At 35.7% G+C, this 24449-nt stretch overlaps 1 pseudogene; it reads left to right on the top strand.

The window, feature by feature from the left end:
- Nucleotides 1-451: 451 nt before the first annotated feature.
- On the top strand, nt 452-10539 carry LOC114459621 (sphingomyelin synthase-related protein 1-like; annotated as a pseudogene).
- The last annotated feature ends 13910 nt before the right edge of the window (nt 10540-24449 follow it).

Genomic DNA, 24449 nt, shown 5'->3' on the forward strand with positions numbered 1-24449 from the left:
TAAAAGTTAAGGTTATGTACAATCCTATTTTTATTTTGACTTAATTAAAGTAAAATTAATTAATGTAGATATTAAAAAAAACAAAAAGCCATATTTATCACTATTTTTGAATGACTTTTAAACTAATATTTAAAAACGAATTAGTTTGTGCATTCTAAACTATAGAGGTCGATTTGTTTTTTTTAATTATTAAAAAACAAAAAAGCTTTTCAATAATAAATTTTAAAAAAAATCAGTCCAATCAAAACAAAAAAATATTTGTTTTTGATTGAATTAAACTCTTTTCAATTGAAAAGTTTTTAGTTATTTTTTATTGAATAATAAAGACACAAATCTTCCTCTATACTAAACCTGATGCTAGAATATCTGAAATTAATAAATCCAGGAGATTAAATCGAGCGCACACAGGTCACTTCCGGGCAAAAAAAAGGTCACTTCCGGGCGGCCTTACTACGTTACCGTAATGTCTGGAGTAAACGGAGCTGCATTAGGAGTCTACCGTAAAGCATGACCGTAGAAAGACACCGAATGCTCATAATGGCTTTATTTGCACACTGAACACAGCTGCTACCACACCGTGTGGAATGTGCTCCACTAACTGTTCATAGAAGAGGAATGAAGAACAAGGTAAAAACCTGATAAACACCGGACAACACACAAGGTAAAACACTGGCTGCAGTGAAGCCGTGTAGCGAAAACATTGATGACGCAATCCGTGAACAAGTAGAAAAACAACGACTCACCGACAAGTAGCAACTATTCACCGTGTTTGGTTCCAGTTGTTGTTTGATCAGTTAAGAATGGGTGCAGTCATTTAGAGTTAATACGGTCATATGACCGTCTGCCTGTCACGTGATAGGGTTATGAATAAAACGCCCACTGTCACACAGTAAAGGCAATGATGATGGAAACCTCAGGGGTTTGCAACATGTGGCTCTGGAGCCTCATGCAATGGCTCCTTGTAGCTTTAAAAATATATCAAAATAATGAATTGTTATTTCTTACAGAGGGTATTGATGATTAATGACATTAACTTCAAATAAAATGATGATAAAACAATCAGCTTTCCTTACACCTGTGGCTAACCTTAACATTTAAATCCCAGGTAAGATAACTAAACTAACAAAAAGACTATTCTGGAAGAAAATAGAGATTTTAATTGTGTGGGGAAAGATTTATTTAATTGCCAACATGTTGGTTTAATATGCAAGCTTGATATGTTCTTTAAAATATGTGTTATCACTCATTCATACCATCGATGTGATCTATAGATGTTTTTAGATCGTTTTCTGAGCAAAATGTGGAATTCAGAATAAGAGGAAGGGGTTACGAGAGCCCCAAAAAGTTTGAGAAACACTGCTTTAGATAGGTTACTAAATTGTTAGTTGAATTAACTTAAATTAAGTTAAATGAAATAAACATACCTGTAGATTTCCAACTCAAAATTAAATTTCTAATTTTTGTCATTCTTTAATCTTGGTTGTTAGAGATTCATTGGTGCTTTATTGGTATATATACGTTGTATATCAGTGTGCTAACAACACAGTATAATCATTTGTGATTAGATAGACTTTATTAATCCTTTGGGAAGGCTCCCTCAGGGAAATTAAATTCCCAGCAGCATTACAGACAGAAAAGAAAAGCAGCAAACAGGGTCCAAATAATAATACAGAATATACAATATATTTTGTATAATGCAGAGGTCGGCAATTTTCATCACAGCAGGGCCACAAAAATGTGTTTGTTTGATCAGAGGGTCACATGATCAACATTCATGAGTTATCATTTAGAATAATGAGTTATCTGAGTTTAATACAGGAAAGAACAAAATGTTTTTATAGTAATTTTGTGTGTTTTTCTGTCATTCTGTGTATGTTGTTGTTGTTTGTTCTGTAGTCCTTTAGTCTATTTTTCCTGTAAACTATATGTTTTTTGGAGTCATATTGTGTATTTGTGTGTGTGTCAATTTGCGTTCTTTGGAGTATTTTTTGTGTATTTCTGTTGTCGTTTTGCTTGTTTGTTAATACTGTGGCTTTGCGGGGTAATTTTTTGTGTTTCATTTGTCTTTTTGTGTGCTTTTGTTGTCCTTTTCTGTAATTTTGTATATTATTGTTGTCGTTTTGTTCATTTTTTCAGTAGTTCCGTGTGTTTTTTTCTTGTCTTTTACTGTATTTTCCTGCAATTTTGTGATGTTGTTTTATGTATTTTTCAGTTATTTTGTACATTAACTTTGGGGGCCGCATAAAATTAGACCAAGGGCCAAATGTGGCCCCCGGGCCACCAGTTGCCTATGTCTGATATATTGTATTGTAAAAATGTTATTTTTTTGTAAAAGTGGCAAAGGAAACTCTGTCATATGAAAACTGGTATATATTTTTTTTTGATAGATGCTCATTTGCTGCTTTTGTTTTTCAGTGTTTTTTTTGTGGAGGTAAATAAATGGTGTAATGTGGGCCTTTCGCCACTGAGGGGCAGCAAACAACAAAGCAAACATCTGAATTCTGCATCTTTAATGAAAAAAGTTTCTAATTATGTAGCTTTAGTGAAGAATAGTTTTTATTTGACCTAAAAATAATCTCATTTTGCTGCTTAAAGTCGATGCAGTCTAGTTAATAAGTTAAACCAACATTATTGCCTTGGTCATAATAACAAACTACAGTTAAGTTACTTTGTTTAGCTTCTGACAGACATTTTTTTTTTTTTTTTTTGAATGAGGACTTTATTATTTTTAAGTGTTATTAACTTCATCCTGCATTCTTTATAGAGTTTTGTTTTTGCTTTTTGCCTGAGTACTTTGTATATTTTATGTATTTTTGTTTTTGTTTTAACTTGTTTGAATAAATAAACGAAACAAAATCAAGTGTATTGGATAAATTTAAATAAAGAAATGCTTTATTCTGTTGTGGGTTGAAAAAAAAAAATCACATTTATGAAATAATGTTTGAATGAAACAAACATAATTAAATTGTTATGTAAATATTATTTAATTTGATTTTTCATTCTATTTTATTTTATCTCTGGTCTAGTTGGGATTATTATAATTTATCCCAAATAAATAATTTAAATAATGATCTTAGAGGGCTTTAATAATTAATGTGGGCATAATGAAAGTCAAACATTCTTTTTTAGTCTAGTCCAGTTTTTTTCTACCTTGGGGTCGTGGCCCCATGTGGGGTCGCCCAAAATTCAAATGGGAAATGTCTAGTAATTAGGGATGTAACGATTCACTCAACTCCCGATACGATTCCATTCACGATACGATTTTTTCACGATTTATTTTACAAAATGGGACTGTAGTCAAATGATGACTGAAAAATATTCCCTTATTTTTTTGGGGGAAAAAACTAGAAAATACTGTATTATCTTCCTTTTATTTTTTATTGTCAAAACAATCCCTTGATAAACTATGCAAATCAATGCAATTTAACTAAAAATAAATCTTGAAATAAATAAAGGAATAATACAAATGAAGAAGAAGCTTATTAATTTAAATTCTGGTTCTATAGTAAACAATACAAAACTGCATAATAGTTCTTTTTCTTTTTAAAAGTGCAACTGAAAATGTATTTTGTGCCTTAACAATTGGACTTTAAAAAAAACCAAAAAAACCCGTCAGATATTTGTTTGGACCAGCAGAGGGCGCTGGTAACCCAGTGGCCGGTTGCCATGCAGATATTCTGTGCGGTGAAGAAGAGATGATATGTGCTAGCTGACAGAGCTAATAAAAAAACGTGAGTTTTACAGATATTCACGTAACATTACAGATATTCTTTCGGTGCTAAAGGGGTAATAAATCATTCATTAACATGTAACATTAACATGTAAGAGTAGAAGGCGGCCAGAAAGAAAGTAGTAGCAGATTCTGCCCGCCGGTACAATGCTGGACAAGAGAAGGGATAAATATGTAGCGCCCTCTGCTGTTTAAAAAAAGTACTGCGATTCAATTTTCAAAGTATCGATGTCAATCGTGATACCTATGAATCGATTTTTAACTGCCTTACGATTAATCGTTACATCCCTACTGCTCATACATCTTAGTGCTAATACTAATATCAATTTGTTATTTATAAACTTGAAAACCTGAGAACATTTAACTTATGGTTATTAATACTTACATAAAAGGAAAATGGAAATAATAGAAATATGGATATTTGGCACCAGTGTATTGATAACGTACCGCAAGACGAAATATTGCAATATATTGCATGGATATTTTGGTGCATCCCTAGCATGCGCACACGCTTCTGTGTCCACCATCACCCTGAAACGGAACAGAAGTCTCCGGTATAAAAGCTAAAGTAAGTGTGAGTGCATGGATGAATAAACAAAACACACACACACACATTTATATATACAAACACACACAAACAGCAGACGCTGTCCCCACTTTCAGACCCAGTAGACTGGGGAGGAAGTCTGGTGCTCAGCCACTTTGCTTCAACCAGAGACATTTTCGCCGTTATCGCATAGATTTTCACCTTTGTGCACAAAAGTGAGTGAAATACTATAGAGCTGTGTCACGTAAAGCAAACAACTCTTCAGTGTAAATGAGATGATAAAACAACGGGAGCATCTACAGAAGTTTCATTACGACAATGACGTCATTGATCGGATCGGCAAATTAAGACATTACAGCTGATCACATTATGTGCATAAAATGCAAAATATCAACCGATTCAATGTAGCCGATCAGATCGGTGTAAACCCTAGTAAATATCTGCTTTTTCTAGTTAAAACATGTTTGTTTGTCCCTCTCTAGCTGTGTGAGTGAGGAGGAAATGGCCGCATTGAGCGTCCGACGTTGGACGCCTAAACACGTGGCTAAGTGGCTGAGGGAAGAGGGTTTCTGCGACTACGTTGGACTTTTATGTAACAGACATCGACTGGATGGCACCAGCCTCCTCGCCCTCACAGAGTACGACCTCCGCTCGCCACCGCTGGAGCTCAAGGTTCTGGGCGACATCAAGAGGCTGATGGTGTCCATCCGCAAGCTGCAGAAGAACAATGTAGCTGTGTTGCCCTTTGACGCCCACTCTCCCAGTGGCTCAGGAGGCAGTTTGGACTGGCTTTGTAACGGAGAGTCCAGCAGAGACTGCACCAGTAGGAGAGGATTACCACCAGTACACCAACGGGAAGTACAAGCAGCAGATGAGGAGACTGGATCCTGAGTGCTGGAAGACCGTGCTCAGCTCCATCTACGTGGTGTTTGTGTTCGGATTCACGTCCTTTGTCATGGTCATCGTGCACGAGAGGGTGCCAGACATGCGCACGTACCCTCCTCTGCCTGATTTTTTCCTCGACAGGTATGTGTGTTCAAGTAAAACAAAGAAAAAACAATAACATCACCATTAATCAGCAGCAAAATAATACAAAATAAAACACTTTTTCTGTCAGAATCAGAATCAGAATCAGAATCAGAAATGTTTTATTTGCCATGTACAGTTTTGAGGACAGTACAAGGAATTTGACTTGGTGGTTGGTGCACAAAACAAGCAACAAAAAGAAATAAAAGAAATAAAAACAGAACAACAAAGCACAACCCAGCAACAATAATAATAATAATAATGATAAATATAAAGGATGAGGGATAAATAAAGGATAGATAGAGAATAAAGGATAAATAGGATAAATATAAATATAAATATATATATATACAGTGCAGCAGGTATCAAGCTGGTGGAGGTGGTGATCGGGTGGGGGGGGGGGGGGGGGTTCAGTGGGTGACTTGGGGTGTGTTCATGTGGATGGTGGCAGAGGGAAAGAAGCTGTTTTTGTGTCTGGAGGTTCTGGTCCTGATGGACCGAAACCTCCTACCAGAAGGGAGAGATTGAAACAGTTTATGACCGGGGTGGGAGGGGTCGGCCACAATCTTTCCTGCACGCCTCAAAATCCTGGAGGCGTACAGGTCCTGGAGGGAGGGCAGATTGCAGCCGATGACCTTCTCTGCAGAGTGGATGATACGCTGCAGTCTGGCCTTGTCCTTGGCCGTAGCTGCAGCGTACCAGATGGTGATGGAGGAGCAGAGGATGGACTGGATGATGGAGCTGTAGAAGTTCACCATCATCTTTGTTGGCAGACTGAACTTCTTCAGCTGCCGCAAAAAGTACATCCTCTGCTGAGCTTTTTTGATAAGGGAGCTGATGTTCAGCTCCCACTTGAGGTCCTGAGTGATGATGGTCCCCAGGAAGCAGAAGTACTCTACAGAGCTCACTGTAGAGTCTCCCAGGGTGAGGGGGGTGAGGGGGGCTGGGTTCTTCCTGAAGTCTGCTATCATCTCCACTGTCTTTAAAGCATTGAGCTCCAGGTTGTTCTGGCTGCACCAGGACACCAGCCGGTCTGTCTCCCACCTGTAGTCGGACTCGTCTCCATCAGCGATGAGACCGATGATGGTCGTGTCGTCTGCAAACTTCAGGAGTTTGACCGACTGGTGAGAGGAGGTGCAGCTGTTGGTGTACAGGGAGAAGAGCAGAGGAGAAAGAACACAGCCCTGAGGAGATCCAGTGCTGATGGTCCGGGGAGCAGAGATGGTTTTTCCCAGCTTCACGTGCTGCTTCCTGTCAGACAGGAAGTCTGTGATCCACCTGCAGGTGGAGTCTGGCACGTTCAGCTGGGAAAGCTTGTCCTGAAGGAGAGCTGGGATTATTGTATTAAAAGCAGAGCTGAAGTCCACAAACAGGATCCTGGCGTAGGAGCCTGGGGAGTCCAGGTGCTGGAGGATGAAGTGGAGAGCCAGGTTTACAGCATCGTCTACTGACCTGTTGGATCTATAGGCAAACTGCAGGGGGTCCAGGTGGGGGTCGGTGATGTCCTTGATGTGGGAGAGCATGAGGCGTTCAAAGGACTTCATGACCACAGATGTCAGAGCGATGGGTCTGTAGTCATTAAGTCCTGTGATCCTCAGCTTTTTAGGGACAGGAACGATGGTGGAGGCCTTAAAACAGGCTGGTACGGTGCATGTCTCCAGTGAGGTGTTAAAAATGTCTGTGAACACTGGAGACAGCTGATCAGCACAGTGCTTCAAGGTATTTATTGCGAGTTCTGTTATTATCTAGGGCTGAGCAATATATCGAGATTCAAGATCTATCGAGTTCTTTATTTTGGCAATGTAGAAAATAACAATATTGCCTTTATCTTTTTTTATAGCTTATTTTGTATTAAAATAATAGTTTTAGGAGACACGACTTCTCAGAACAGCATGAAAAGCAAAGTTAGATTAATTTCTGAGTGCGTCCAAACCCAGACTTTCCCCTAAACAAACCACACTACAGAACTCACTCACACGTGCTGTCCCTTATAGGAGAAAAAGCCAACAGTGGCACATATTGTGCAGTCATTTGTTAATAAATTGTCCCAGTCCTATTGAGTATTTTGTTTTTACTCCTTTTGTGTATTCGTGTTGTATCTTTTGCTGTCATTTGTGTATTTACTTCTGGGGGACGCTAGTTCCCCATGTTTGATACACGCACATTACAACTTATTTTTTGTTACTAATCTTAAAGCACGTGATGTGGTTTTAGTCTGTGTGGCATTTTAAATCAGCAAATTTAACCCTGAATTGTCTTTCTGGTTTGACTTTATTTGATATTGAGATTTATATTGTATATCGCCATTTTGAGAAAAAATATTGAGATATGATTATTGGTCCATATGGCCCAGCTCTATTATAATCCTCTATTTAGTTTTTCTCCTTTAAATGACCTACTTCAGTGTGAGACCCAGTGTTTGTGAGCAGATTTAAGCTTTTCATGGATCACCTTGGTTTAAGAAGTGATGATTTCAAAGCCAGCAGCAGTGTGTGTTGGCAGAGATAAAAGGCCTCACCTCGTGGTTATATTACTGTTTACAGCTCAGGTAAACACTCATGGGTGTGTGTTAAAGGGAAACATGGACTAGTTTGTTGTTTTTTGGTAATCATGTGAAGCCTGTGATGTTTAAAGACAAAAAAAAAGAGCCATATTATATGCACACAGCTGAATGTGGCTTAGAATTCAAATGTATTTCAAATGAAGGGGAAACCCTGACCCAGTCTTCTTTTGCAGCTTGTATTAAATAATTAACTGCACAGTTTTCTAGGAACACATCAACTAAGGGTTTAAGAAAATATGGATTTGGTGAAGTACCGTGATATTTCCCCGCATGATTGTCGCATTGATCCAAAAAATGTCTGAATCAATTTTTTTTCATTATCATGTTTTTTAACAAATAAAACCCATTTAATTGCGCTAACATCTGCGTAGCACGTAAATGCCTGGTCACTAGGTGTCAGTGAACCTCATCAGACCTTGTTAAACTACCTCACTCCTCAATTCATTTTAGCTTTAAATGTATTTTCATAAAACATACTAGCACTTTTATAGATGTATGTGGTCACTTTGAATTTAAGAACTTAACAGAAGCAAAAATTCAAATGTAATTTGACAGTTTGATGAACATACCACTTGTTTTTGATATTGGTAATTGAATTACAGTGAGATACCATTTATTGGTACTTGTTCTCACAAGTTGAAAATGTATTTCATAGCATTTTGTACTTGAAAATGTAAAATTTGTAATCATTGATATTGCATCATATTGTCAAATTGTGAGTCTTATCATAAGATTCATGGCAATGCACACCCCTAACATCAACCATTACATTTGAATGATTATATCACCCTTGTTAGTTCAAAAATCATCGTTTTTTTCAATCCAGTGTAAAGACTAATAATTTTTTATTTATTTATTTATTTATTCAGTTCATTTCCGACATGGTTGCAAACACAGAAATTCATTTTGACATTCAGAGCAAAATCACATCATTGTTTTTTTTTTTTTTTTTTTTTTTTGTCCTTTTGCATGCCGGAAAGGGCGACGGAAAAAAGCATTATGCTTATCCAGATCCGTCCCCTATTTTAATCACAGATAATTTTGCATCAAACTTCGTTTCTTCCCTTGTCAAACATTCTCAAATTTTTTTTTTTTTTTTTTTTTTTTTTTTTTTTTTTTGTGATGTATTCTCGTCTCAGTCATTGTTCCTGTTGTTACTCCTCCTCATTGTCCTTTTCTTCCGTATCTCCTCGAGCTTTCTTTTCCAGTCGTTGTTTACTTTCCTCCAACTCTCCAAACGAAAAGTTCTTCTTCTTTCGGAGTACCTTCATGTCCTCTGAAAGTCGCCTCAGCTTACAATCCATCCGAAAGGCACATGCACATATCCATACCCACGTCATTAGCAGGCCAAAGATCATGACCCATAGCAGATAGATGTCCTCCACATCTTCTACCTTCAGTAGAGAGAGGCAGAGCATCTGGCTTCTCCCTTGTGCCATGACGTATCCACTTGGGTATGTGTCCTTTGGACACGCTGGTTCGTGCTGTAGTAATTGCCTCGTCGTGAAGATTTTGTCAATGGCGCTCAATGACCAGTTGATTAGTTCCATGTCGTCGCTGTAGAGTTTGATGAGGAGTTGACTTGAGATCTGTATGTGTGTAGAAATATCCTCCTCGTTTTCTCCTTAAATCTTGTCAGGTTTACTGATTGTTGTGTCTCTGCATCAAGGTTATTCCAGAGGTTCATGGCTCTATACACAGTACTATGTTTACCAACGTTAGATTTGATCCTGTTTGGTCTGAACACATTATTATGTCTGAAGTCATAGGAATTTAGATTGTATGTGAAACATTTTTGTATTTGATGTGGTAGTTTTTTAGATGAGGCCCTAAATGCGTGTATTTGTGTGTTGTAGTGTATTATTTCTTGCAGTTTTAGGTATTTTGCCTTCTCGAATAGTTCGTTTGTGTGTGCGTTGTATGGTGCTTTATGTAGAATTCTTATAGCTTTTTTTTGTAGCTTAAATAGTGGTTCAAGATTCGTTTTGTAGTTATTACCCCATATTTCAGAGCAGTAATTTAAGTGTGATGCTATGAGTGAAGAATAGATTGTTTTAAGTGATTTGGTATGTAGGATTTGTTGAAGCTTCCATAGGATGTAACTGCTTTTAGCAACTTTGTTTTTAACTATTTGTATATGTTTTTTCCAGGTCAGCTTGTCGTCCATCCACACTCCTAGAACCCTATATTCTTTTACTTGTTCTATTATTTCCATGTTTAGTTTCAGTCTTATATCTCCTGTTATTTTTCTCACTGGCGTAGGTCCTTGGCCTAATCTTTAGGCCCGTGATGATGAGATCCTTTTCTCTTTCTTTTCTTTCCAGATCTTCAACCCTCGCATCCAGCTTTTTTATCTTTTCAGCATTCTTTACATTTTCTTCTTTCAGTACCTTGACTTCTCTTTCCACGGCTTCCAATGATTTCTCCAGGGCCTTTGTTATGGTCTCTATCTTCAGAGATAGATCTTCTCTTAAGGACATGATCTCCTGTCTCATGTCCTGTCTCAGGTCCTTAATCATTTCTTTCAGCTCCTCCATATCTTTTTTTTTGTCTCCTTTAGTAGACATGTTCTGGGCCCAGTTTTTCCCAGGCTCAGGCTGTCTTTTGGTTCCCTTCAGATGCAGCTGTTCGCTCAAGGTCGTGTTTATCAGACGGGAGTGTGAGAGCTCCTGAAACATTTTACATCAAACTTCGTTTCTTCCCTTGTCAAACATTCTCATCTTCATAATTTCATCTTTTCATTAACGTTTTTTTTGTCCTTTTTTATGTGATGTGTTCTCGTCTCAGTCATTGTTCCTGTTGTTACTCCTCCTCACTGTCCTTTTTTTCCGTATCTCCTCGAGCTTTCTTTTCCAGTCGTTGTTTACGTTCCTCCAACTCTCCAAACGAAAAGTTCTTCTTCTTTCGGAGTACCTTCATATCCTCTGAAAGTCGCCTCAGCTTACGATCCATCAGAAAGGCACATGCACATATCCATACCCACGTCATTAGCAGGCCAAAGATCATGACCCCTAGCAGATAGATGTCCTCCACATCTTCTACCGTCAGTAGAGAGAGACAGAGCATCTGGCTTCTCCCTTGTGCATCCATGACGTATCCACTTGGGTATGTGTCCTTTGGACACGCTTGTTCGTGGTGTAGTAATTGCCTCGTCGTGAATATTTTTTCAATGGCGCTCAGTGACCAGTTGATGAGTTCCATGTCGTCGCTGTAGAGTTCGATGAGGAGTTGACTTGAGATCTGTATGCGTGTAGAAATATTCTCCTCGTTTTCTCCTTAAATCCTTTCAGATTTACAGATTGTTGTGTCTCTGCGTCAAGGTTATTCCAGAGATTCATGGCTCTATACACAGTACTATGTTTACCAACGTTAGATTTGATCCTGTTTGGTCTGAACACATTATTATGTCTGAAGTCATAGGAATTTAGATTGTATGTGAAACATTTTTGTATTTGATGTGGTAATTTCTTAGATGAAGCCCTAAATGCGTGTATTTGTGTGTTGTAGTGTATTATTTCTCTCAGTTTTAGGTATTTTGCCTTCTCAAATAGTTCGTTTGTGTGTGCGTTGTGTGGCGCTTTATGTAAAATTCTTATAGCTTTTTTTTGTAGCTTAAATAGTGGTTCAAGATACGTTTTGTAGTTATTACCCCATATTTCAGAGCAGTAATTTAAGTGTGATGCTATGAGTGAAGAATAGATTGTTTTAAGTGATTTGGTATGTAGGATTTGTTGAAGCTTCCATAGGATGTAACTGCTTTTAGCAACTTTGTTTTTAACTATTTGTATATGTTTTTTCCAGGTCAGCTTGTCGTCCATCCACACTCCTAGAACCCTATATTCTTTTACTTGTTCTATTATTTCCATGTTTAGTTTCAGTCTTATATCTCCTGTTATTTTTCTCTTTCCAAATTTGATGAATTTTGTTTTACTGACGTTTAGGGCTAATTTATTTACATCTAACCATGTTTGAATTTTTGATAGTTCATCATTTGTTGACTCTATTAAAGTTTTAATATCTTTACCTGAGCATAGAATGGTTGTGTCATCTGCAAACAACGTTAGTTTAAGGCTATTTGAGACTTTGAAAATATCGTTTATGTATAAAATGAACAGTTTTGGCCCTAAAATTGAACCCTGTGGAACACCACATTGTATGGTTTGGCATTTTGATATGTGTTCTTCAAAGTCAACATATTGTCTCCTATTTGTCATATAGCTTTTAATCCATTTTAAGGCGTTGTGCTTTATTCCATAATTTTGAAGTTTTTCTTCTAGAATATCATGGTTAATTGTGTCAAAGGCTTTTTTTAGGTCCAGAAAAATTCCGAATACAAATAGTTTTTTTTCTAATGCTTCTCTTATATTCTCTGTGATGTCAATTATAGCCATTGCTGTTGAACGTCCTTTTCTAAATCCATATTGTCCTTCTTGTAGTATATTATTGTCTTCTATAAATTTGTCGAGTCTGTTCATAAACAGTTTTTCCAGAATTTTTGATAATTTTGGTAATATTGATATAGGTCGATAATTAGTGAAATTACATTTTTCTCCACCCTTGTGAATCGGTCTGATTTTTGCAATTTTCATTTTTTCTGTGAAAACACCATTCTTAAATGATAGGTTACTTATATGTGTTAATGGTGGGGTTATTTCAGCTGTTATGGTTTTTATTAGACTCATAGTTAGATTATTAACGTCTCTAGATTTTTTTGAGGTACAGGTTGTGATTATTCTATCCACCTCTGCTTCTGTTACTTCTTCAAGTACAAGGTACTTATTAATGTCTTTCTTCTCATTGTCAAAATGGTTCCATTTAAGTGTTGGGTGTTTATTAATCCCTTTCTCCGTGTTTTTTCCAGTATTTATGAAAAAACTGTTGAGTTTTTGTGCTATTATGTTTTTATTGTATTCTTTTACATTGTTTATTATAAAATGGTCTGCATTTTTTTCTGTGCTTTTGCGCATGGTTATGCTGTTTATAATTTCCCACAATTTTTTGTTTTTGTTTTTATTCTCTTTTAATTGTTTTTCATAGTATTCTCTTTTTTTTTCTCTTAGTAAATTATTGACTTTGTTTCTGTATTCTGAATGAAAACAAACTTTATTGTAATAATGCTTATAAACTGTCTTGTTGGTGTAAATGTACATGTCTAATAAACTTAAACCTACACCATCCTCCCAGTCCTGTTATTCTATACAGTACTTAACAGAAACCTAAAAGCTGCTTGGTCTAGTTAACCTCCTGAACAATGTACAACATATAATGGGATCCTGATATTAGGACAGAGAGGAATAGAAGTGAGACATGATCATTGATGAATATTAAAATGAATAAATGACAGATTTAGTGATATTTTCATAGACTATTTATTTACCACATCAACACATCAACACAGAATATTTCCTCATACATGGCAACCTTTAAAAAGTGTAAGGACACAAACAGAGAAAGGTGAGAAAGAAACACCTGATGGACTTGATCAGATGATCACAGTATTGATATGTTCACTCTAGAAAAATAGCTGAATCATGTATTCTATACAGTACTTACTGAGAGGAAACAACGACAGGCTCCCAAAAATGAGTGACATCATCCTATAAGAGACAGTGAGAGGTTAAGGCTGGAAGAAAACAGCTGTTTGTATAAACAATACCTCATTCTTATATTTATACCACCTAATGTCTTATATATTAAGACTTATTAAGATGCACTAATTCTTATTCTTTACTTGTTTTTCTCTCAAGTTAGATACAAAACATTTTCTCTGGACTGTACTTTGTGCAATGACAGTAAAGTTTAATCTAATGTTATGATACATTATAATGAGTTTTTGATCATTTAATTTTACCTCATCAGGCTACAAAATAACTTTCTCAACAGTTCACTCTTCTCAGCGACCCTGTAAATAAAACATTAAACATGCCTGTGGCACACATATAGCTACTCAAAGAGTAAACACATGTAAACAAAAAGGGGGCGGGCTCACATCACGCTATGGTAACCCACAAGGACAAAATGCGAAAAAAGTTCGAACAAACTGTGGTGGGAAAAATAAAAAAAATACATCTTTTTTTTTTTTAAACTCAAATTTGCAAAATAATAATTATATATAAATTCAATAAATCTTTTTTTTTTTTTTTTTTGCCCAGCATGCACAGCTAGCTAAATTATAAAATGTCCTACTTCTAATGACTGATTGTGTTAAAGTTAGCAAGCACAACAAAAATAAATGACACCCAATCTTGATTGATATCTGACCCAGGTAGACGACAGTTCATCACTTCTTAGCTGTAGTTCAGATTCCCTCCACTCTCACCTGTGGAGGTCTCTCCTCCTCCTGTTTCCCCTTCCCCTCATCCACCTGACGACCACCTCCACCATCATCACCTGTGGGCTGTGGATGCTTCAGATGCTGCTGAAGATGAAGCTCCACCATAGCCATCAGCAAACATCTGTGTTATTTTCACACATTTGGCAACATCTGCCTGAAGAGCTTGTAGCTTTTTATGTCAAATTTAAAAATACAAAAATACACAAAACTACGTAAAACAAAAAACTACACAATATTTACACAAAAAGTACACAAAATGATAACAGAAATGCACAAAAATATACAAAATGACTCAAAAAAACATACATTACAGAAAAATACACCAAATGACAACAAAAATATGAAATTGACTCAAAATACAAAAAACTAAATATTTATACAAAAATACACAAAATGACTCCAGAATCACACTACAAAGGCAAAAAACAATAATAATAATCATACAAAAAATGCACAAAAACACAACAGAAAGATACAAAAATACACAGAAAAAAAAACATACATTACAGAAAAATACACCAAACAAAAAATATATAAAAATGAGTAAAGAAAAAACAACAAACACATTTATCATGTTCATGTCCCATAGAATTAAACCAGGGAAATCACACATGCTATTTTACTTTGCACCTGCAAATAAACCCATTTATAACACTACAGAGTACAGAGTATGTACAGTACACCTCTTTGTACATCCAACCTTCAAACACATACTCATTTGGACATAAATGATGACTCTACTAAAGCTCCAACTATATGAATACATACTTCTGATAGTCACTGTACTAGTTTATTTACTCATGCCAAATAAAATGTGACAAAGACAACTATATTACTCATGAAATATGTATTAACAAAATATATCAACAAAAAAAGTGAAGACATCATAGACATTGTTTGGATGATCACATTGATAGATCTAAGCCCAGCTCTGGTTTGTAACTGGAAGCTGTTCACTGATATCACTTCTAAATAATCCTCCATCTACTTTCCAATCAGCTGAATGTGTCCAAATGTTAATGATGGATGTGTCAGTGTCTAATGTGACTCTGCTTGGCTTTAGAATGACTAAGAACAGGCCACAGCTGTACATTGATGTAGAACATCACAAGTCTTTATGTGTCTGTTTGGATTCATAATATTAATAATGAAGTCACTCCAAACACTTTGTATTTTATTGAATCATCAGAGTTATGAAACATGTCAGCTAATGTGTTCTTCAGTGTGTCAATGCACCACCCTGGTGTTCTGTATATACAACTTTATATTATATTCATTTACACACTTAGACATGTGATTAACCTGGACACACCTCCACTCTGAGTCCACATACAGGGAGACTCCGCCCCCTTTTAATCAGTGCTGTTCATTGGGAATAATTCATATCCTTCTAGAACCAAAACAGGAACTCTTTCACTGTCTCAGATGTTGATACACTACATTTAAATAAAAAGCCTTATTAATGTAGAAACAATCTCAAACTAAAGAATTCTGCACTTGTCTGACTCATTTTATCAGAATTTGTTAGAAAGACATCATGACTGGATGTGAAAGCAGCGGTTACTCTAAAAGTCTATTTTTAAACTCCTTCAGCTTCACTAAACACTCAGTTTCCAGAGGAACCTTCACTTCCTGTTCTTAGATCCATCCAGTGGATGTTCTTCTCATGGGAACCATGTGTGTTTGATGGAGGATTATGTGCTATCCAATGAAAAGCTCTCCCTCTCTCTGACATGTTTCTCTGTTCAAAGAAATCCAGCACAGACAATAACACGTCTTTATTTAAAGGAACAAAGCTTCACTGGACATTTGATATCATTACATTTACATTGATTCAAACTTTATGTCAGAAGGAAGATTTAAGAAGAACTTTAGGATTTATCATGGTTACATAGAACATTGTAAGTTCTAAAGAAAGGCTGGACAGGCTAAAGAACAGATTAAAGAACATTTCAGAGTTAGAATAAATCTATGAGCTGTAATCACAGAGTTGATAGAAATGTAAATATGGTGATAAAATGGGAGTGTTTGGACACTTTGGGCTCCCCTTCCCCTGATATTCATTCAGCACACTGCATGATCCATTCACAGGCTTTAGGCAGGGTTTCCCTGTCAGGAACCATTTCATCACATTCACTTCAACTGTAGAAAAACATACTTTATATAAAACACATCACATCTAAAATCAAGAAAATACTATTATGTGATGTATTAGATACTCATTTAAAACTCATTACAAATATGAATCCTTTATAAACACAGAGAAAAGAAACAGATTCAAAGGTACATGATGAAGATGGTCTGTATTAACACAGCATGTATATTCATCTACAAGTTAGGATCTGATTATTACATCTCTTAGAATGTCTATAGTTTTATAGACTGATGATTATTATGTACAGTATGCAAACACATGATGGACATCATAGACTGTCTTTATATAGAATGTGTGTTAAACTCAAGGCATGGGGGCCAAATCCGGCCCTTTAGAGCATCTAATGCAGCCTGCAGGAGAAAGTAAAAATGACAGAAAACATGAATTATTGTGTAAATTATTAATTAATTCAGTTGTAGATATCACAACTCCTCTAAAAACACAATTTTAAGTAAATCCACAATATTAGCAGAGCTCAGTTTTCCCACGCCGACATCACATGATGGGAGTTATTTTATACTCAAAGTGTTGCAGGAACACTGCAATGTTCACACTGCATAAATTTTTAAAGTTATGCAATTTTTCTTAAATTATTCGACAACATTTTGGAAAATTAAAACAAAGTTACTCATAAACTAAGGCTGGTTTTCCTATAATCTGCAGCCCTTTGGACCCCAAACTGGTCCGTATTTGAACCATCAACTAAAATGAGTTTGACAGCCCTGATATAGAATCTGTCATTAGTGTATAATAATAATAATAATAATAATGTGAATCATTCTTCATATACATCATGTATGAATACAGAAGCTATAGAATGTATATCCTGTATAGAAAGTGAACAAAGGGAAACTTCTTCCTTTCCAACTGATCATTGTATTGATCTTTTCTTTCAGACCACACCTTCAAAGATCAACAACTTCCTGAACTGTTGGTGTCCATTTTCCAGCTGACAGCAGGTTTATGTTGGAATCCTGTGCAGCCTGATCTCTGGGTTCTTCAGTCCAACACTGGAACCAGAAGGTGTCGTCACCATCCGTGTGTCGCTGGGATCTGAAGATGATTCCTGCTCCATGTCTCCATCCACACAGAGATGTGAGTGGAGAACAGATGAAGTGCTGAAGGTCTTCCCACACTCATCACATCTGAAAACATTCTTCTCATGAACTCGTTGGTGTCGATTAAGGTAAGATTTGCTCTTGTAAGATTTTCCACATGTGTCACATTTATGAGGTTTTTCTGATGAGTGGCTGCTTTGGTGATGTTTTAACTGTTGATATGTTATAAAAACTTTGTCACACTGGTCACAGGGACACACTTCATGTCCAGTGTGAGATCTCAGGTGTTCAGTGAGGGTTTGTTTGTGTTTATATATTTTCCCACAGTGGTCACAGCGATACAACTCTGTTCTGGAGTGAGTCTGCATGTGACTCGTTAAATGTGATCTATGTGTAAAAGTCTTTCCACACTGTTCACAACTGTGAGCTTTGATTCCACGATGAATGAGGACATGTAGACTGAGGTGTCCAGATCGACTAAAAGTCTTTCCACATTCATCACATTCAAACTTTTTAACTCCAGTATGAACGACTTTGTGATTTATTAAGGTAGAACTATGGGTAAAAGCTTTTCCACACTGGTCACAGTTAAATGGCTTTTCTCCAGAATGGATTCTTTGATGTTTAGTGAGTAATGATTTAAATCTAAAGTCCTTCCCACACTGGTCACATGTATGTTTAGCTTTAACTCCAGCTTGGCTCTGCTGTTGAACTCTTTGCTCTGAAGTTTTTCTCTTAGATTTGTTTCTTTGTTGTGGCTGAGCTTCATGGTCCTGAGAACGTTGAGGTGTCACTTTGTTCTGGCTTCCAGAGTCCTGTAGAACAGTTAGAGATTAAACACAGAGAAGGAACCAAACAAACATTTGTGAATCAGTTGTTAAACCTCCAGCCCTAAACCAGCTCAATGTGGAAAAATGGATATTGGCGCGTTAGCGCCCCCTACAGAGTGAAGAGAATTTAATATGAGACAAATGTCCTATTGTAACACTTTTCATAGGGTGTTTCACTGACAGGGTTTAAAGTTGCTGCAGATCATCTAGAGAAGTGGGACACCAGAAGAGATCCATGGATTTTTGTTAACTTTTATGGTGTTTGCAGGGCAGAGCCGTGAATCTTGGCATAATTTTTTTTAATACACACAATGACTCCAAAAAACATACATTACAGAAAAATACACCAAACAAAATAAAATAGATTTGTGAAAAAAAAAAACAAAAAAAAAAACACATTTATCATGCACATGTCTCATAAAATTAAACAAGGGAAATCACACATGCTTTTTATAAATGATTTTTTATGAATGTAGAAAGTGATAAACTTCCTTTACTTCTTTTATCAATTAATTAATTTAAATCTAATTTTAAATCATATTTAATTTACAGAATACCATACGAGATACTTGTTAAGCTTATTTTCTACAATGCTTGTCCAGCTTGAAAGAACATGGATGGAGAACAAGTAAGACGTGAGATCACCTCAGCTTTTAAAAGTTTATTCAGTTTTGTTGTAGGTTTTGTAGCAGGTTGAAAACCTTAAAGAAAAGGATGAAAAAGAGAGAAAGGAAGAATGAGTTCTAATCAAATGTTTTTAAATGAATGAACCACCTGAGCTTTTCCTATTTTAAATATTTTATTTATTAAATTAATTAATTTTCTGCTATTTAATGTTTAATGTTTTTAAATCAACCTACAATGTTTAACTATTTCTATTTGTAAAATTAAATCATGTGCTTTGCTGTACAAATTTTATCCATTTTAATTAAAGTCTAACTTTTTAACAATGTATTTTACCCATAAACTTATTTATTAATTTTAGTATTTATGTAAATGTATTTATCTGAAACTCTTAACCAATATTTATTATTCTTAACATATCTGTGATTTTATTCTTCATTGTTTTAACCTAAATTACACTATGAAATCACTATATATATACAGTATATTATACCAATTGGATTAAATATTACCTTAATGTATTTTGACTAAGATGTCACTAAACAAACAAACTGGTAAAGCCAAACACGTTGGCTGTAGAGTTAACTTATATTTGGGTCAAAATACATATAAACATGGAATCAGCCTGTGTACTTTAACATGACCTATATTCTAACTTAAATACGTGCTTTTAGGAGCTTAAAATAAACCATAATAATTCAATAAATCTGAAGACACTCACTAACAACATCTCAGCTCCTCCACTACATTATCTGAGAGTCCAAACACACAGGTGTGATAGATTTTCAGTCAAAGTAGTAGAAGGAGGAGCTTAGACCTAATACTTATGTTGGGGCTCCATCTAGTGTCTAATTGTAGAACTACATCTACACCTGACCTCAGGTGAACACAACAGAAATTCACAGAATTGGGTTTAAACACCGTCACTGTGAGGGAAAGGATGTTTTTTATGCAGAAATGTCCTTCCAACTCTCTTTGTAGTCGTTTCAAACACCACCTAAACACCGTCTAACCTGGTAAAAAACTACACAAATCATCACTGACTCCTACATCAGAGACACCAGTGTCTGTTTAACTTTAACATGTCTGTGAAGCTCTGTCTGTTTCTCATAGCGCTGCTGTGCTCCGTGAAAACATGACTCAGCTTTAATCAGCTTCACTTGATCAGAGCTACAGAACATCTGGATAAAGTTGTTATGTTGTAGACCATCAATACCAGAGATTGTAGAGTATGAAACATCATAGATTATTGATAACTTCTGATACTGTAAAATATTCTGACCTCTAGTGGTGAAAAAACACTTCTTACACGTGATGTTTGCACATTTAGCTTTGTTTAATCATTACGTTCTGGAATGATGTCATCAGGATCATTTAAATTAGGTTAATTTAAATTAAGTTGATCAAAACTTAATCAATAAACCTGATCAGATTCAGTAAATCATTGATCCCTGAGGGTAAATATAGTGACATTAATGCTGTTCTCATACATCTTTATATGACATGAATAATTAAAAAGGAGCAGTCAGAATAATCCATGTTACTACAACTAATATCTACCTTTTAATTGTATTTTACCCATTATTTTAAATTACATTTTAATTTTTGACATACATTTTTGTTCAATTATAGTTTCCTTTTTTATTAGTTTTTATTTTGTTTTCTCACAGTACAACTTATATCTTCTTTTTAATTGTATCTACTTTATTTTTCATTCATTCATTCATTCATTTATTTATTCATTTGAGCAGCATATTACAAACTTATTTTACAAAACAAAATTAAAATAATTGTGCTCAAAAGGAATTAAGTTTTTTTTTTTAATTTATTAGTATTTTGTTTCCTTACAGGAGTTAAAAACTAATATTTTCTGAAATAATTCATTAATATTTCTAAAAAACGGAATTTAAAAAAAATTGATGTGGAAAACAGAATTTGGAAATTAAAAAATGCTTTTAAATGTATGAAATCTTTTTAAAAATTGTAAATCAAATCACAATATCTGTCAGAAAAATCACAATTAGGTTTGTTGTGAAAATGGTGCAGCCCTAATTAAAACACAAAATGCATTGAAGCTGTGATGACATCGTTTAATTCTATCAGAGTAATGATGTTTATAACGTGGACCAAGTACAGTTGTGATGTATTAAAGGTCTGTGTTAATGGAGGGCTACATGTAACTACAGTGTCTAAGTGACACACACACATAAAACACACTTACTGCTCCATCAACTCTGTAGTGCTCACATGTATTAAATACAGACGCTCCATGAGTCCACAGACATGTTGGTCTGTTTCTAGACAAGCGTGCACTGACTGCGTCGTTTACTCACGTCTTTATAACATCATGTTTGGTCAGATTTTTAGTGCATCACTAATTAATAATGTAATTATTACCAATAAATTATTCAAAGGTCACTCTATTAACCTGAAAACCATAAACTACCTTTATCAGGTCTGTCTCTAGTTACATTAAATTCTAGGATAGATCTGCATAATGATAATAATCATCTTACTAGCACAAGCTAAAAATCTTTTCATAAATGATCTTTTTATGAATATAGAAAATGAGATGTTTCCTTTACTTGTTTTATAAATTAATTAATATAAATCAAATGTTTAATCGTATTTAATTTGCAGAATACCATACGATATACTGGGTTCAAAACATCAACACGATAATTTTTAAATGAAAAAAAGTTATATTTTTAGTTGATTATTATCATATTTTAGTGTTTTTCTATATATATATTTGGTGTAGTAGAGGTGTGTGTAGATGTGACCTAATAAAGACTGTCAGTTATTTTTATGCTACGAGAGTAATTTAAAAAAAAAAAAAAGTTCTTGCTGATTAATGACAGTATTTAAGGTTATTTAATCAATAAAAACCATCATAAAATCAGAGTGTTTTATTATTAATATCTTTGCTGTAGTGAATAGAGAGAGATATAATACAGACTGTTGGTTGTTTTCAGCCTATTACAGTAACTGTTAAAGAAGTCATTTTTAAGTTATTCTATTTTTTATGATCATTTACAAATAAAAATGATTTAAAAACCATTAAACAGTATTTTATTACCATCTCATCTGTAGTAGTTAGAGAGGGACTTAATACTGATGATCTGCTGTTTTCATGTAGTTGAATGATATCTGAATAAGTTAATGATCAATAATAATCATTATGTCAACGACAATTCTTCAAAAAACAGAAAAATATGTTTTGTTAATATATTTGGTGTAGTAGATGGAGACCTACTACAGACTGTCAGTTGTTTAGAGCAGTAATTCTCAACTGGTGGGTCAGGGTTTCCTCCAGTGCTCTATAGACCTGGGGGCTTTTCTTGCACCCCCCTCCCCTCATTTGTGTATTTATTTTAAATGTGTTTTTTTCATGGTTCAATCATTTTTTTCATACTGTTGAATGGAGCTGAACATTGGTTTTTCATGAGGAGTGGTTCATCTACCTTCTATATATCTGTGCTCAGAGCTGTATGCACGTTATGGACGTGATTAGCAGAGATACTGTATATCATCAAGAACTTTCCCACTGGTAAGAATAGTGTTGTCAAAAAACTAAATAAAGTGTCAATACCAAAAAGTTAGTATCAGATACTATACTTTCTCACAAAGGTATCGATACTAACAGCACCATGTCTATCTCTTAATATATCTATGGTTCATCTCTAGTTTTTTCCCCCTCACCTGTTTCAATTGACAACTTCATTCACTGCTGCAGACATAAACAGACACACATGAAGCCCCTCCCCTCAGCTGCAGCTGAACACCAATAGGGAACTATAAATCACGGAGTCGACCAATGAAAACGGTTAAACGCGGAAATGGACAGAATCAACATGAAACGCTGTCACCGTGAGACAAGGAATGTTTTTTTATGGGAAAATGTTCTGGGGAGCACTGATAATGTGTGTACTAGACCATCAATACCAGGGATTGTAGAGTCTGAAACATCGTAGATTAATGATAACTTCTGATACTGTCAAATATTCTGACCCCTAGTGGTGAAATAACTGATGCATCCTTGCCTCCATTTGTTTTTGTGTAATCATTATGGTCTAGAATGATGTCATCAGGACCATTTAAATTAAGTTTTGATAAACTTAATTTAAATGAACCTAAACAATAAACCTGATCAGATTCAGTAAACCATTGATCCCTGAGGGGAAATATGATGACTGTGACATTAATGTTGTTCTCATACATTTTTATATGACATAATTAAAAATGAGCAGTCAGAATAATCACTGTCACTACAATTTATATCTACCTTTTAATTGTATCTTATTTTATTTTTGACATACGTTTGTTTAATTTAGTTTTTTTATTCATTAGTACTTATTTTGTATTATCTTTTTTTCCAGAAAAAAATAAATAAAATACTGGAGCTCGGTTGGGCGGGTGGGACGGCTCATAGTGGACGCCAGAAAAATTCCCTTTTTTTCAAATCCAAAACTTGACAGGTATGAACAGAGTCGCTTAATGATGACGTAATGCCATGTGTGTCGTAAATGAACGAGATGACGAGTTTCTCTGTGTGAACCGAGTTGAGCTGGTGATCACGTCCGTTGTACCGTACCAGAAAAGGGACAGAGAGGGGGGATTCCTGCTGTGAGCTTGGAACAGCCTGAGCTGGCAGTATGAGTACACCCATAATGGTGTCTTTCACTGGTTCTACATTCACTGGTTTTGTTCCACTCATTTCTCACCTTTTCTGAGGAGTCCATGTTTGCTGTCACGGCTGAGTGGTTCCACAATCCTCCATTCACCTGTAACATCAGCATGGAATCAGCTCCACCTGAAGGATGGAAGAGACAGAATGAACATGAAGGATCTAGAAATATTCATCCATCCTTTGCAGTGTCATCACTTTGAAATTGACTAAAACGATCAGTTTGTTCAGAGATCACATGATGTGGAGGAAAATGAAGGTCTTCAGTGGAAACAGTTTAACTTTACTGATTCTGCAACGTTGAGGAAAAACAGAAAAGAAAAAAACTAAGCACGGTGGCTTAGTGGTTAGCACGTCCGCCTCACAGCAAGAAGGTCCTGGGTTAAAGCCCTGGGGTGGACACTTGGGTCCTTTCTGTGTCCTCCCACAATCCAAAAACATGACTGTAAGGTTGATTGGAGTCTCTAAATTGCCCATAGGAGTGAATGAGTGAGTGCGTGGTTGTCTGTCTGTGTTGCCCTGTGATGGACTGGCGCCCTGTCCAGGGTGTAACCCCGCCCAGCGCCCTATGAGAGCCGGAGATTGGCACCGGCAGACCCCCGCGACCCTGTTAAAAGGGAATAAGCGTGTATGAAAATGGATGGATGGATAATAGTTTTTTGTTAATATTGGACTAGTATCAGATATCTATATCAGAATGGAACATCCCTACTTTAAACTATTGTAGATGAAAGGTCACATGTCATTTAGGTAATGTAGGGCATCAATCTACTGCCACATGACAAGTTAAGATCTAAACCCAACCATATAACACTGATGGAAAAGGTTCATCATTCATTTACTGGTCGCGATGGGGCGGGGCTAACACCGGAGCTTCAGTCTATTTCCAACCAGG

Source organism: Gouania willdenowi, unplaced genomic scaffold, assembly GCF_900634775.1.
Source record: "Gouania willdenowi unplaced genomic scaffold, fGouWil2.1 scaffold_332_arrow_ctg1, whole genome shotgun sequence".
NCBI lineage: Eukaryota > Metazoa > Chordata > Actinopteri > Blenniiformes > Gobiesocidae > Gouania > Gouania willdenowi.